Source organism: Cryptomeria japonica, chromosome 8 (assembly GCF_030272615.1).
Source record: "Cryptomeria japonica chromosome 8, Sugi_1.0, whole genome shotgun sequence".
NCBI classification, from domain to species: Eukaryota; Viridiplantae; Streptophyta; class Pinopsida; order Cupressales; family Cupressaceae; genus Cryptomeria; species Cryptomeria japonica.
In genome coordinates, this window is record NC_081412.1 from 640,477,526 (window position 1) to 640,495,106 (window position 17,581).

Consider the following 17,581-nt stretch of genomic DNA (forward strand, 5'->3'; position numbering starts at 1 on the left):
AAACTAGATAATACCTTGTGCAGAGAATGTCAATTGGGAAAATGTCTTCCTCAACCTTTAAAGGTAAATCTTTCACTGCTGACAACTTGCTTGATCTTGTGCATACTGATTTGTGTGGTCCTATGAAAACTAGGAGTGTGTAGGGTGATAGGTGCTTCATGATTCTCACTGATGACTGCTCAAGAATGATGTGGGTCACATTCTTGAAAGACAAGTTTGAAGCCTTTGTAAAGTTTAAAGCTTTCAGAGCATTAGTGGAGAAGGAAAATGATAAAAGGATCAAGTGCCTGAGAACTGATCAAGGAGGGGAATTCACTTCCGGTGAATTCAACAAGTACTGTGAAGAACATGGCATCAAGAGGCAATTATCTACCCTCGAACTCCACAGCAGAATGGCCTAGTAGAGAGGAATAACCAGACTATGGTTGAAGTAGCCAGAACCATGTTGATTCATGGAAAGATAGCTCACACCTTTTGGAGAGAAGTAGTGAGCACTGCAGTCTACACAATGAACCGGGTACTCATCAAGAAAGGTAAGGATAAAACTCCTTATGAGTATTGGACCAGTAAGACACCTGTGGTTAGCTACTTTAGGATGTTTGGTAGAAAATGTTACATCAAGAGAAGTGAACACCAGAGAAAATTTTATGCGAAATGTGATAAGGGAATATTCCTAGGATATTCCACCAAGAGCAAAGCTCTCAAGTGTTTCAACAACAGGACTCAGATAATTGTGGAAAGCATCGATGTAAGAGTTGATGAAACATCTGAGAAAACTGAGGAAATCGGCAATGTGCAAGCAGTAAGTGAACTGGTTGCAACCTTCTAGGAATTGGTTATCAGTCAACCAAGTCCCAGGAATAGTGTTCCTACACCGACAAATGTAGATGCTGATACTGATGGAGATGAGGATGAAGAAGAAAAGAAAGAGGAATCTATCAAGACCATTCCTCGGTATGTCAAGCTGAATCATGATCCTAGGTAGATCATAGGAGATAAGGATGTAGGAATCCTTACAAGAAGAAAAGTCAGAGAAAACTCATGTATTATCTCTGAATTCGAGCCTAAAATATTCAAAGAGGCACATAAGGATGAAGACTGGATCAAGGCAATCGAAGAGGAACTTGACCAGATAGAGAAAAATGGTACATGGTCCTTGGTACCCAGACCGGAGCACAAAAATGTCATTGGTACCAAATGGGTCTTTAGAAATAAGTTGAATGAGGATGGCACAGTGATTAGAAACAAAGCCAGACTGGTGTGCAAAGGATATACCCAAGAAGAAGGAGAAGACTATGGAGAAACCTTTGCTCCTGTAGCCAGATTGGAAGGAGTTCGTATGCTTCTTGCATATCCAGCTTTTAAAGGATTCAAAGTATATCAAATGGATGTAAAATCTGCATTCCTAAATGGTGTACTTGAAGAGGAAGTGTGTATAGAGCAACCAGATGGGTTTTCCCTATCTGAAGATAGTGACATGGTGTGTAGGCTACATAAAGCCTTATATGGTCTAAAACAGGCACCTAGAGCATGGTATGAATGCCTACATTCCCATCTTATGAAGATTGGATTTGAGAGAACAAGTGAAGATAGCAATATCTACTTGAAGTCTGAAGGAGATCAGATCCTGATCTGTGAGGTATTTGTTGATGACATTATCTTCGATGGAGATGACCAGATGAGTCATGAGTTTGCAAATGAGATGAAGAAAGAGTTTGAGATGTCACTTATAGGGGAGATTAAGTTCTTCATTGGACTGCAAATCCAGCAAATTAGAGATGGAATCTTTATCACTCAGTCCAAGTATGTCAAAGAGGTGTTGAAGACCTTTAGCATGGAAGATAGCAAACCGGTTGGTACACCGATGGTGATTGGTTGTAAACCATCCAAAGAGGATGACTTAGCATTGGTTGATGAGAAGGAATACCAATCAATGGTTTATAAATTGCACTATGTAGTGCATAGTAGACCAGATATTGCACATGTAGTTGGCATTACTGCAAGGTTCCAGAAAAGTCCAAGAGAATCTCACTTGGTTGTAGTCAAGTGGATTCCTAGGTATCTGAAGGGAACTGTTGACTATGGATTGTGGTATCCATATAGCAAGGATTTCAACTTGAAAGTGTTCACAGATGCTGATTGGGTTGGTAATGTCAATGAATGGAAGAGCACAACCGGTGGTGCATTCTTCCTTGGTGGTAGACTGGTCTCTTGGATGAGTAAAAAGTAGAGTTGTATCTCTCAGTCTACAGTGGAAGTAGAGTATGTTGCAGCTTTCATGAACTGCACACAGACAATTTGGATGAAGCATGTATTGAATGGCTTCAAAGTTCCTGTATCTGAACTGGTAAGTATATTTTGTGACAATACTAGTGCAATTAATATCTCCAAGAATCCGGTTTTACATTCTAGAACCAAGCACTTTGAGCTTAAGTATCATTTCTTGAGGGAAAAGGTTCAGAACAAAGAGATTGCACTGGAGCATGTGTCCAATAAGGAGTAGTTAGCAGACATATTCACCAAGCCTTTCCCAAAGACTACATTTACACACTTAGGTGAATTAGGGGTACTGCCCCTTCAGGAGATGGACTAAAAACATATGCTCCACATCAGTCCGGTATTACATAGTCAAATTTATTTTGGATTGATGTGTTGAAGGATGCTACTCCACAGGGGGAGCAACATAATGGAATAGGGAAGCTTGTGCCTTCACTTTGGCATTGTTGTCAAAGGGGGAGAAGATGTGAAGCAGAGAAAATATCTGCAAAAATTTGGGGAGAAGAACTGAAGCAGAGAGATAGCTTTGTATATTGCCATCAATGCCAAAGGGGGAGATTGTTGGCATTATGTGAACCGGTATGAGGACATAATGACATTGTATGTTGTCATTGATGTCAATATGTTGCAGAGGTGTGAACCGACATATGTGAGAACCGGTATAACACTATGAACCAACATTTGTGCCAAAGTGAAGCGGTGTCCTTGTTCAAAGGTGAACCGGCATATGGTTATGGGAACCAGCACATGGAAGTGCTGAATGACTACCGGTTCATCGTCTCAACTTTAGGGTTTTTGGTTGAAGTGCTTCAATCCTATGTGGCCCAACCGGTGACTTTGTGTGATGAGTTAGCATGATAACAATGAACAAGATTGTGTTGCCATGTAAGCCTTGTGTACATGAAGGATCATGCATGAAGAAGATCTTGCCTATCTACCTAGGGAATATGAGAAGACTATAAAATGACGATAACGTGTGATGGGTTATCAGCTGCCATGGAAATGGTGGAAAATGAACGATGGAGATTAATGCAGTATTCTCAATGGTCAGGATTGAACCATTTGAATTCCTTAACCTTTTAGGTTTAGGGTTTAGGGTTTATGCTTCCAACCTAACTGTTTTCTATAAGGTCGATGTTCTGACTCTTTCTAGGGTTGTTGGGAAAAGTTGTGTGTGAGTATCCAAGAGAAAGGATACGTGTTTCTTGCTAGACCAAAAGGAGAGAAGTGATACCTACAGAGTGTAAGTACAAAAGGAGAAGAGGAGCTTAAGTGGATCTGCATTGGCATTGAGTGTTGTTACCAAATCATAGTAATACCTGTTGATCTCTAACCACCTCAACAGTTGGAAAATCCCTTAACAGGGTAGCCCTAACCAGCTTGCTGTAAATCCTTTAACAAGGTAACTCTAAGCTACTGAGCTTGAAGTCCTTTAGCTATTGAGTTCTTGAAATCCTCTAACAAGGTAACCTTTAACAGTGTTTAACCCTTAATCAGGTATTGTAGCCATCCCTTAACCAAGTGATCTCTAACAGGATCGATTCCTAGCAGAACCTATTGTAATTTCTTTAACCGAACAAGGCTCCTAAAAGAGCCGACTTCCAAAGAGTTCAAAAATAGCTTGTGGGTATTCATCCCCACCGTGGTTTTTCCTAGTTGGGTTTCCACGTGAGAAATATGTGTCTCATGTGTGGTGTTTTTATCTTGTGATGCTTTGCTATTGTTTTTCAAGCATATGATGGTTCTGTGTTTTATGTCTGTCAATAAAACATGTTGAACTAGCTACTATTATGATCTGATGATAGATTACCTGTTTATGCATAAGAGTGAATTGGTAGTGTAGTCTCAAGTTGAGTGAAAGGCTAAGTGAGTAACCGGTTAATGCTTGCCTTAGACATTCTTAGCTTTATTGGTTGCACTCTGTTACAAACTAGTGCACTCTGTTACAAACTAGTGTCACTGTCTGCTAGTCTTCTAAAGTGTTTGCTATCAAACTGGTTTAAGAGAAATTGTTTTGTATGTATTGATTCATCCCCCCCCTCTCAGTACCGGTTTGGTACTATTTTCTCATCATTGAGTTATCAGTTCTTAAGAACTTTAGCTTCTTTCCACTTTCATTCTCAACCAAGGCTCTAAATGCCTTAAATTTTCTAAAATCTTTTGTCTTGTCTTTCAAGAATGTGACCCACATCATCCTTGAGTAGTCATTGATAAATATCATGAAGTACCGATGTCCTTGAATACTCCTAGTCCTCATTGGTCCACATAGGTCAGTATGAACCAAATCTAGCGAATGTAGAGCTGAGAAAGATTTTCTCTTGAAGGTTGAGGATGTCATTTTCCCTAACTGGCATTTCTTTCACAAAGCATTCACCGATTTGTCCAACTATGGAAAACCTCTTACTGATTTTGACTTGCCAACTCTTACAATGTTATCAAAATTCACATGGCAAAACCTTTGATGCCAAAGCCAATTATCTTCAACTTTTGCAATCAAACACTATTGACTTTAGAATTTAATTGAAAAAGATTACCTCTAGTTTGTTTGTCGGTTGCAATCAGTTCACCTTTTCTTCCAAAGATATTGCAAACTCCATTCTTTAATTATAATGGGTAACCTTTGTCATTAAGTTAAGCAACACTCAAAAGATTGTGTGCTAGACCTTCAACCGAGTAGATATCATCTACACTACTCTTAGCATTCAGGGAGATGGATCCTTTCCCTTTCATCATGTAGGGTGAGTTGTTCCCAAATCTCACAACACCTCCATCAAATTCTTCCAATGTAAGAAACTTACTTTGGCCACCGGTCATGTGGTGTGAACAACCACTGTCTATAATCCAGTCATCTGAAATATCCAAGTGAGAGAACAATGCCTTATGATCTGATATCTCTTCTTTGATAGCAACAAAAGGCAATATCCTCATTTGCATCATCCTCGGATTCATCATCTGTAATGCCTCCATCCAGTGAAATGAGACAATTTCTTTTCCCTTTTCCTTTGAACTTCCTATATTTCTCTCATTTTTCCTCATTACCTCCATTAGGATAGTTAGAAGCAATATTTCCTATCTAGTTACATGCAAAACATTTCAATGGTAGTTGACCTTTGTACTTACTGATACCTCTGGGTAACTGCTTGGCCAACAATGCTTCAAGTTCCATCAGACTGACATCATCATCTACCTCTCTACTGGATCTGGATTAATGACTATAACTAGCTTCTCTTCTTTTCCTTACTGGTGGGGTTGAAATTGAGGCTTTAAATGTAGATTCTGACCTCTGAACACTTCCATCAAAACCATTTAATTCAAAAGAAATTAATTTACCAATGATAGAGTCAAGAGTTAACTTTGTCTTGTCAATAGATTTGAGTTCTTGAATAGCTTCAACTCTGATAGCGTAGACTAGTAGAAGGGTTATCAACACCTTTCTAACCATACTGGCATCCTCCATTGTACCTCCAACACTTTTGATTTCTCCAACTATCTCCTTGATTCTTTGAGCATATTGTTGAATGTTTTCACCTTCAACCCTTCTCATATCATCAAATTTTCCTCTAAGACTCTCTTCCTTGGCTATCTTTACATGCTCATCACCGCCATAGATTTCTTTTAGCTTCTCCCAAACTTCATATGCAGTCTCCAACCCATGAACATCAACATACTTTGAATCAGACAAGGTACTAATGATAGCCTCCAATGCTTGGTTGATCTCTTGTTGCTCCTTCTTCTAATCATCTATCATAATTCCACTACGAAAGTTATACTTAGTAACAACTTGATCCTAATACTGACTTCCTAAGCTCTTGATGTAAATCTTCATCCAATTACTCTAGATTCTGTAGTTATCTCTATTAAACCTCAAACCTTCTCTCTTCATCATTTTCTCCTAGATCTTTTCCTTAAGTTGTTAAGATTATACTCAAGAGGACCTGAAATTATTTGATACCAATTGATAATATGATTATTATGAATAATGATGAACAACAAATACCCTAATCAGTATTGAGAGGGGGGGGTGAATTAGTACAGTCAAAAAATTTCTCAACAACTTATCAAGTTAAAGCAATACTAGTCGGTTGTCTTCATCACTGAACTTAACCATGGCAATACCGGTTATACACAGTAAGACTACATACAACATAAACTGATAAGTCTGAACACTTCAAATACATTCAATACTTGATAACAACTTCACCCATAAACATATGCATGTGGTATACCAATAATACCATAACCTATTACCTCTGCATGCATAATCACTCAAACACAAAATACTTAATCATCACATGAAAAATGCACAACTTACAACACAAATTTTTTAACATGGAAACCCAAATGGGAAAAACCACAGTGGTGATGAATACCCACAAGCCTGTTTTGAACTCTTTTGAAGCTCGCTCTGTTAGGAGCCTAGTCCGGTTAAAGACTTTACAAAAAGGTTCTATTAGCAACCAATCCTGTTAAAGATCACCCAGTTAAAGGATGGCTATATACCTTGTTAAAGGTTGAAACCCTATTAAAGGTTACCTCGCTAGAGGATTTGAAGAACTCAATGATCTTGACTCACCCAGTAAAAGGATTTACAATAAGCCTGTTAAAGCTACCTAGTAAAGGGATTTTCCAGCTATTGAAATGGTTAGAAGACAATAGGTAAAACTCTGCTCTGATAACAACACTACATGCCAAGGCATATCCTTTTCATTTCCTCTCTTCTGCAATCACACTTTGCAGTTTTCCTCTTACTGGTCTGGCAAGTATCTCATCACTCAAAAACACACATAACATTTGGCAACAAAAAGCAATAACAAACATCATCGACCTTATAGACAACACTTAGTTCAGTAGCATAATCCCTAAACCCTAAGCATTTAGGTTTACAATACAAGCGGTTCAATCCTGACCGTCCAAACACTTTGCATAGAGCAATACAATTTTTAAAAAATCACAAGACAATCTGTATCGTTCATTCTTCACCGCATATGGGAATCAGTAACCCATCATGCTCTCTTCTCATACTGCTAAGAAGAATGAACATTCCTGAGGTAGACATTTAATGCAATTGATCTTCACATGCAAGATCCTCAAGGAAATCCTTCACGCAAACAAAACTGATGAGGCACCTCGATCTCATTCTCATCTCTTAGCTAACTCATCACAAAATGTCTTCGGTTGCATCACACAAGCTGGATTGCCAAACCAAAAACCCTAGAGCTAAGACTACCAACTGGTAGTCACACTTAGTGAAACCCTGACATTGGTTTACTTACAAATCTTCATACAAATTCACCATCTTCTTCCAATCTGCATACCGGTTCGCTTTCACTTATTGACATTAATGACAACATACATATTGACATCAATGACAACATACATTATCATCATATCATCATGCCGGTTCATCATATGCCAACAATATCCCCCTTTGGCATTGATGGAAATACTCAGTGTATAATTGCAATTGTAAACATCATAGACCAATGTATCTGCATTATCTGATATCTTCTCCCCATACATCAGATATCTTCTCCCCCTTTGACAACAATGCCAAAGTGGAGGAACAAGCTTCCATTCTCTATTATGTTGCTCCCCCTATGGAGTAGCATCCTTCAACACATCAATCCTAAAAGATTTGACACTATATTTCTTGACTAATGTGGAGCACACAACTTTAGTTGACTTCATGAAGGGGCAGAACCCGTAATTCACCACTCAAATGGGTAAATATAGTCTTCGGTAAGGGCTTTGTGAATATGTCTACTAGCTGCTCCTTACTGGAAACATGTTGTAGTACAACCTCCTTATTCTGAACTTTCTCTCTTAAGAAGTGATATTTAAGCTCAATGTGCTTAGTTCTAGCATGCAATACCAGATTCTTGGAAATATTTATTGCACTTGTATTGTCACAAAATATATTTACCGGTTCAGATACAGGTACTTTGAAACCTTCCAATACATGTTTCATCCAGATTGCTTGAGTGCAGTTCATAAATGCTACCACATATTCTACTTCAGCTGTAGATTGGGAAATACAGCTCTGCTTCTTACTCGTCCACGATACTAGTCTTCCACTGAGAAAGAACTCTCCACCGGTTGTGCTCTTCCAGTCGTCCACATTACCTGCCCAATCGGCATCGGTATACACTTTGAGATTGAAGTCACAATTATATGGATACCACAATCCATAGTCAATTGTTCCTTTCAGATATCTAAGAATCCTCTTGACTCCTACCAAGTGGGATTCTCTAGGACATTTCTAAAAATGAGCTACTATGCCCACTACATGACCAATATTTGGTTTGTTGTGCACCACATAGTGCTGCTTACCGATCATTGACCGGTACTCCTTTTCATTTACCAGTGTTGAATCATCTTCCTTAGTCAACTTACAGTTGGTCACTATCGGTGTCCCAACCGGTTTTCTCTCCTCCATGCCAAAAGTATTCAATACCTCTTTGACATACTTGGATTGGGTAATAAAGATACCCTCTTTCATTTGTTGAACTTGTAGACCAATGAAGAATTTTATCTCCCCAATCAGAGACATCTCAAACTCTTTTTTCATTACATCTGCAAATGCATGGCTCATTTCATCACCTCCTCGAAAGATTATGTCATCTACAAACACTTCACAGATCAGAATTTGATCACCTTCTGATTTCAAGTAGATGTTGCTATCTTCACTTGTTCTCTCAAATCCAATCTTCACAAGATGAGAGTATAATTGTTCATACCATGCCCTAGGTGCTTGTTGTAATCCATACAGGGCCTTGTGTAATCTACACACCATGTCACTATCTTCTGATAGGGAAAACCCATCCGATTGCTCTATATATACTTCCTCTTCAAGGATTCCATTCAAGAATGAAAACTTCACATCCATCTGATATACCTTGAATCCCTTAAATGCTGCAAATGCAAGTAACATTTGAACACCTTCTAGTATAGCCACAGGAGCAATTTCTTCTCCATAGTCTTCGCACTCCTTTTGAGTGTATCCCTTGCATACAAGGCTAGCCTTGTTCCTTATAAATGTACCTTCTTCACTCAGTTTATTTCTGAAGACCCATTTGGTACCAATGACATTCTTGTGTTCAGGTCTGGGTACCAAAGACCATGTTGCATTCTTTTCAATCTGATCTAGCTCCTCTTCCATTTCCATAGTCCAATCTTCATCTATAAGCACCTCTTTAATAGTCTTAGGCTCCAATTTTGAGATCATGCAAGAGTTCTCCTTCACCTTTCTTCTCGTGAGTATCCCTGCATCTTTATCTCCTATGATCTGCTTCGGATCATGATGCAATTTCACATATCTAGGAATGACTCTAGTTGGTTCTTCTTGCTTTTCCTCTTCTCCTTCTTCTCCATATTCTTCTTCTCCTACTGCAACTTCTACTGGTATAGGAACACTAAGATCTTTTCTTGTTTATTTTGTAACCGGTTCCCAAAAAGCTATTCCCAGTTCACCTTCCACTTGCTCGCTACTGGTTCCCTCACATTTCTCAGGAGATTTATCAACCTTGACATTGATGCTCTCAACAATCTTCTATGTTGTGTTATTGTAGCACTTGAGGGATTTTCTCTTAGTGGAATATCCTAGAAATATTCCTTTGTCACATTTAGCATCAAATTTTTTCAAATGCTCACCTCTCTTGATATAGTCGTTATCACTATTTAAAATTGGATATTCTTGTTCCATAATTGGCTAGAAGTCTGCAAAAAATGTGTCTAGTATGGCCTTGTTGCCTCTATTTTTCTTGGGTAAGAAGAGGGTTTAAGGTTTTTGAGTTTTAACCCTTCCTATGTTTGCAAAAAACCCTTATGTTCTATTTCTGTGTTACTTTTACCACTTAAAGAAGGGTCGGTCTATTATGAAAAAGTGTCCCCCTTTTAGTTCTTTCCCTAGGCGGTCCCTTAATATTTTCAAAATTTACGCCTTCGCCTCTATCTTATTTTAATGTTTGTCAAACCCCTTAATTATTGTGCAACTCACTGTTAATCTTGCAGTTGTCATTGTTTCGCTAGGCAAAGATGCTAGGAAATTAATGATCACGAAATAGCGAAAAGGCTAGGCGGGCTCGACTAGATGGATTGACCGTCAGATAAAAGAACTGCATCTTTCTTTAAATCCAATGGCTCGCGTTAATTTGCTAGCTCGAGATGTACGTGATATAAGTTTTGTGAAATAGCGAAAGACTTGGTGGGTCCCAGAGGTGAGCGACTTCTTTGGTTAAAGGTTGATCACTTTAGAAAAAGATCAACGACTCGCATTGATTCGTGGCTAGAAGATGCATGTGTTATACCTTTCGTGAAGTAGCGAAAAGATGGTGGGCCTAGGCGAGATGGTCATTGCAAGGGTAACTAACGAGCAAGTTGCTGAGATCCACTGGATATCGCTGCTTTGCAAAGATAAGTAACTTGAGTTTTAAGTTCTGCAAAATGGCGAAAGGGGCCAGTGGGCCCAAAAGACAGGCAGGTCATAAAGTTAAAGATTGATTAAGTATATTTTAACTGGATGATTGTCATGGATTCGTGTCCATGAGTCAAATGGAGATTAGTGTTCATGAAATAGCGAAATGATGTGGCAATCACATGAAGGCATGACATGGCAGGACAAATGGTTTGTTTCATGGAGTGTAATGGTGACCTATCAAGTGTGCATGGCTTTTGAAGGGTAGTTGAGGGCCCACCTTAGTTCAACCGATAGTTATGTGGGGAATAGTAAATTAAAGCATGTGGCGCTTTTAGAATGGAACCCGATGGAAATTCATGAGAAAATGACTGGCTGCCATGTAGCGTTTGTTAACCAGTGATGAGATAAAGCAAGTGGTCTCCGAGTTAAAGGGCCCACACTTAAAGGTTCAGGGATGTTAAATAGCATACATCTCAAGATTGATCTAACAGCTCATGTTGTTTCGCAGCCCAAAGATGCCTGTGGTCTAACCTTCACGAAGTGGCAAAACTGTTAGCTATCAAGGTGGTGCACAGTTAGTTAATAAGACTGATGGTCATTGTATGAGATAAAGACCGGCCAAGTAGATTATGATCTAATGGTCGGCATTGCTTTGCAAAAGAAAATTACACAAGGTTTAAGGCCCAAAAAATAGCGAAAAGAAGGTAGGGCCCGTCACTAACATAGAAAGACCAGATGGAATAAAAGCAGTACAAGTTCCCATGATCCAATGGTTGTCATTGTTTCATGAAAGAAAGGTGTGGAGGTTTTAAGCTTCATGAAATAGTGAAACAACAAAATAGAGGAAATACTCAGAGAATTTATGATCCGTTGGAGCCCATTTTTTAATTAGATTTGTGAATTCAATTCTCAGGTGATGGCCGAAGCATGCGGGATTAATTTCTAAAATTGAATGCCAACTTTCCGTATTAGAGTCTGCATCAACTTGAATGTTGGCATCATTTCAACAAGTCTGCTATAGAGCAATTGGTGTAGAGTAGTTTCCTTCAAGCGAATAATAGGTTTTTGTGTTTTTTATTCCTAATTCTAGTCTGAAGTCTGTGATTGCTATGTGAATTGTTTCATTAGAGGTATTTGCAAGTCTTAATTAATATAGTTGCATTATCAATATGGCACCAAGAAGGGAGTTGACTGGAAAGTAAATTACTAGGATAGGAACATTTGTGATGATTTTTTGGAATAGTTAACTATGTCAACCAATGTCCAAGATAAAGCTAAAGAATTAGTACCAAAGAACCCTTGTCTAAAATTTGGTGATAGCTTATTTGATAAAGGTAATTGGTTAAGGGATCCACAAATAGGGCTGTTAGGTTTGGGATTGTTCAAAGTTGGTTTTGGTCAGAGACATTCCCTTGCCCCTTTAAATAGCATATGGGAATTGGATGTGGGGAAGCTTATTGTTCCTAGTGTGTTCATGGATGTAGATTTGTTGACTTTGATTGCCCAAAATTATGACCCTATAGCTAGATGTATCAGGAATGTGAAGGGATCAGCCCTGATTGAAATTAAAGATGATGAATTCAGAAATGTATTTAAACTCAGTGAGGCTTCAAATTCGTTAGAGCCTATTGATTTTGAGTCATTAGCCTAGGTCTATAATGCACAAAGGGATCACCTTAGGAGTGAACCACTGAAAGAATTTTTTGTCATGATGGGAGGGTTAATAGTTGTAGGCCCTAGTACAGTGGAACCCTTCTCCTTGAATCTGTTTACTCTGAGAGCTAAGGGTATGTATTGGGCACTATGTCAGATTTTTGGAGAAGATGCTGACAAAAACATGCCAACCCATTACATGCTGATGATTGCACAAATTCTAAACCCATCTCTGACAATAACATTTGATTATGTGCCATAATTTACTGATGCAATTCATGCAGGGCTAGTAGGGATAAAAAATGGTAAGGTGGATAGATCGTTTTTATGGTATTCCCTTCTAATGCACATGTTTTTGTTCAAAGGTGATGATTATTTTGCAAAGGAAATGGATTTGGTTAAGGTAAAAGATAAGGAAGAGATGTCAGTTCAACTTTGGAGCATCGTTTTATCCTGGGATAGAGAGGATGCTAGCTATTTGAAGTTTCATAGATTCTTTGCATCTAAGATTAGATTTCTTTTATGCATAGAAAACCCTAGGATTCCTAAGGCTCTCTTATAATTCCTTAGGCCTAAAGAGTTTGCTGAGGGTATTAAGATTGTTCACAATTGGGGAGATATGTATTTGTACCCTGTTTCTACCATTTCCAAAGTGTATGGTTTCAGAGGTACTCCCTATCTATTGCCCTAGCAGGTCCCATTGAAGATAGGGATTGCAAAAGTCTTGAGGCAAATTGGAGGTGTACAAGAGGTAGAGCTCACAAATAGGGGTAAAGGGACCATTTTCCCAACCATTACCATGGCCCATCATTTTGTGATCACTAAAGGTGGCTGGAAATATTTTGAAGAATTCTTTAAGCCATACAAGGTATCAACTGCAGTTTCAAGATGTGCAGACCCTGAGGACTTTTTCAACGGTATGTTTAGAAAGAGGGCAGTGTGTAAAGGCAGGCCTCACCAATTTTAGTTCCCAAAAGATTTAATTAGAAATGAATTCAGTTTGGACAAGCAAGAACTGAGGAAAGAGAAGTGGGTTGCGTATAAGAGGGCTCTTGATTTCATTCATCAATTTGATAGTAGTTATGACCCTCTCTCTAGTTTCAATCCCTTTGAGGAGAAAATCAAATTCTTGGTTCTTTATTTTGAAGACCTCATGCAAACCTTGAAAGAAAAAAGGGAGGCTATAAGGCAAAATGGTCCTGAAAGGGTTAAATTGGTCTTAGCTAATCCTACCTTTGCTAAGGCTATCCCCCCTGGTGATTATGTGATCATAGGAAATCAAAGTACAGTGTGATGATGCCAATGATAGGTGAACCTTCCACATCAAGAAGGAAAAGAGAAATTGAGGATGTCATTGACATCCAAGACTCCCCTAAAAGGCAAAGGGTAGGAAAAGATGTGCAAACCAATGAGCCTTTGTATTCTCAATCTCAATCCCCTATCCACATAGGAGATGAGTAGGTGGTGGCCGAGAAGTTGTTATAGTTAGGGATTCGCGAGGAGATTGCATACACATATAAGGAGACCCAAGAGGGGATGCCAGAAGAGCCACCTAGTGCTGAAATGAACTTGACTAATGGTGAGCTAAAGGGAAAGGAGTTAGACCTTACTGTTAAGCAAGCCAGTGAGGAGTTCCTAGCTAATAGTAATTTTATTACAACAGGGGCTTTCATGCAATTTGTGTGGAAGCAAAATATAGAACAATTGAAAGCCAAATGTGAGCAAACAAAGAGTGAACAGCCTCATAGGGAGGTAACTCAGGTGGAAGAAGAGGTGAAGCAAGAAATGATTGAAGAGTTTAAAACTATTACTCCTAAGAAGGGAAGAGAGATGGTGTCTAAGGCTGGTGTTTTAATCCTCCTTGAATGGGATATAGCCGATCCTCTAGTCCGTGATGCAGTAAGGAAGGAAACAAAACCCATGGAAGGAGTGACCTTCAGTAAAGATAATGCTGCTCTAGTCATGTGGTCATTGAAGAAGGATGAGAATAAAATGAGGAAAGGTGTATCAGATTCTAGTCTCCTAGGAGGTATGATTGTAAGAAGAGTCCAAGATACAAGGGTGGTGGAAGTTGCAAGCATAGTCTTGGAAACTGCAAAGTTCGGTGTGGCAGTAGCAGAAAAGGAGGCAAAAGAAAAGGCTAATCTCCAATTAAAATTGGAAACCACCTTAAAGGCTTACAATGAGGCCAAAGAAGGATTAGCCAATGGAGACAGTATTATTGCTAGACTTCAGAGTCAGTTGGTATGTCAGCACCATCTAGGTGAATCCTCTACTCTCATGATAGCCTCCTCTCCAGCAAGACCTCCACCTACCAGCCCCATTATAGAATATCCCCCTTCTACTATGCCTTCTGGTTTCCAGTCAGCTGAAACTGTCCAACATGAGTTGGAAAAGTTGAAACAAGCTCAAGCATTATTTGCAAGCAAGTATGAAGAAAAGGTGAAAGCCACAATTTTGAAGTCTGTTAATTCGATCAAGGCCTCTGCTGTACACATTTCTATAAAAAGGATCCTGAATACTTTGATTGAATTAAGAGAGGATGAAACCACCTTAGAACTAATATTTAATAAGTTGATGCCTATAGGTAAGGAGTTAGAGCTCATGTGTTCATCCCATACAGATGTAGAGGCAAATGACAATCTTAGGTCCACTACTGAGTTTATAAAAGAAATGAACATATTCTCAAAGGAAAGGGAAGGTGTAAAATGAAAATCCCAACTATATAGAAAAGAATATTCAGATCACAAATATGAATTGTTTCCAGGGGGTTTTGTTGGTCCCATTCAGTTGAAAGAGGAGAAGGCATGGCTAAAAGAGATGGACCACAAATTGTCCTAAAGGGTTACTAAAATCATTAACACTGATGACACATCCTTATTTGTCCAAACAATTTAAGAGATTGAAAAGGTGAAATCGCATTATGGTTTCATAGAAACAGAAATTGGGCAGTTAAGGGTCACTTGGAAAAGGCTAGAAGGGATGAAACAAAAGATTATTAGCTTTGCTTGGCCAAGTGATGACGTGTTCCAGGAGTGGAAGGACAAATATATTGGACAACAAGAAGATACTCCAAAGCAGATAGAAAAGGTTGCAGCAGAACAACAAATGGAAGAAGCCGTCGATATTGAAAAAGACTTGTAACTATTTCTTGGAGAGTATTGCAGTTCATAACAAACTTTTTTAGGAATGTCCAAAGTTTGTATGCATCCATAATGTTATAAATGGATACCAGGACTAGTAAAAGAAGGATCACAAGAATTTTGTAAAGAAACTCTGGCAAAATATATTTAGGTTTTTTCTGGTTTCAAGGAGATGACTCTAGATGATGTAATATTTTCAAGAATGAATATGAGTATATAAATCAAAGTTTCAGGCCTAAAATTTCTTTGTCTTCTGGTGTCCATTCTGTAATTTGCTAGTTTCATTTGAATAATCTAGGGTTGTTTGAATGAGCATGGATTGTAAGGCGATTTAATAGACATTATTTCTAGCTTTTCTCTTTAGGAGAGGGATTAAATGTGCAAGGAATATTTCTATCAGTAAATCTATTGTCTGTTTCCTTGAATCTGATGAGTTATTTTATTTAAATGGGAAAGGATTTATGTATATGTTAGGCATGTACGAGGTTCATAAAAGCTGAGATGATGACGTGTATTAGAATATTCAGTTGTTGAAAATTATTGTTTAATTTAGATGACTCTATGGCTTGGATAAGGCATTGGTACTTGTTGTGGGATTCTTTCTAATTTTCTTGAAGATCAATACTAAAAAAGTATATAAGTTTTTATTCAAATATTTCAGTTTATGTTGAGGTGATGAAATCCACTGGTTTTTGACACTGGTTTACTGTGGATCTCATTTAAAAGTGTGAAAGTATTCACAGAAGGTATACCCACTTGAACTTTGGATAACTTCAAAGTGTAGAAGGTTCTTAAAACCTTTTTATATGTTACTCTAAGGTTCTTTTTTCCTTGATCTCTTCATATGCAAACCGAGTTATTCATTTTCTTACAGGGGATAAGAGGGAAATTAGAATTTGAGACTAACAAAAGTGGCGACTCTGCTGGAGAGATTCATAGTGTTTATCTATGTTGCAGATTGGTGCCTGAATTAGTTCAAAAGTTGTTCAGATATCTGTGTTGTGGAAAATTGCCTGATCTCTATTTTGTGTTATCTGCCTCTTTGAAAATCTTCATGATTTTTGTTTTAAAAATTTGGCAAGTTTTTTATTTGAAGCTTGTTTTCTTATTTCCCACAGTCTTTGTGGGTGGTGACTTTGACAAGTATAACCAGTCCTTTTAAATAAGTGAAATTATTTTAAGAAAACAAGCATAATGCAAAGAGGAAGGAACACCAGGTCTTTCATGAAGAAGCATCCTCATGAGACATTGCAAGAGGGATTACCTGAACAGTCACAGAGAGGCCAGAAAAGATAAGTTGTACATGAGCCATCTAATGTTGCTTGGGTACAGAAGAGCATCAATACGGGTAAGTCATCTGAGAGACCCATCTATGCAAATTTAAAGTCTTCTTCCCGCGAATCTGAGCATGATATTTTAGGTTTCCATTCTGGTTTGTTTGGGAATATTGAAGATGTCCAAGTTTCAAATCAGGGGATCTCCCATGCTAGTTTTTCTGGGAAAGATAGAAGCAGTTCAAATATTAAGAGAGATTTTGTACCTAGGACAATTGATGGAAACATCAGTTTAATTGATATTGACCAAGTCAATATGTCAGACTCTGAAGAAATCTTCCTTGATGAAGATAAGGTATCCCAAGAAATTGAAATCCTGAATAGAAGAGTCCATCATTTAATTTCCTTAAGAACACAAAAGGAAGCAGATAAAGAGAGAGAGGTAAAAACAAAATTGATGGAGAGAGATAGGCTTCTAAGACAAATTGCTGACCTTCAGCTATTTACCCAAGAAAAGGCCAAGAGTGAGGATGAAGGTCCAATGATCAGAGAAATCTTAGTTCCCAAGATGAAACCTGCATATAAGTCAGTAGTGCAACCAAATAGGGAAGTCCTTAGTGACCCACAACCTATTAGAAATAATGTTGACAAAGGATAGCAAAAATGCATGGAAGGTGGGTCTGGATCTAAGACTACAACATAGATCTCTCACATGTTATCTGCACATGAAAGAGAGATGGAAAGGATGAGGAAAGAGAAAGAATATTTGAAAATGTAGTTAGAGAAAGCTGAATTCGAAGCAGCCAATCAAGAAGTTA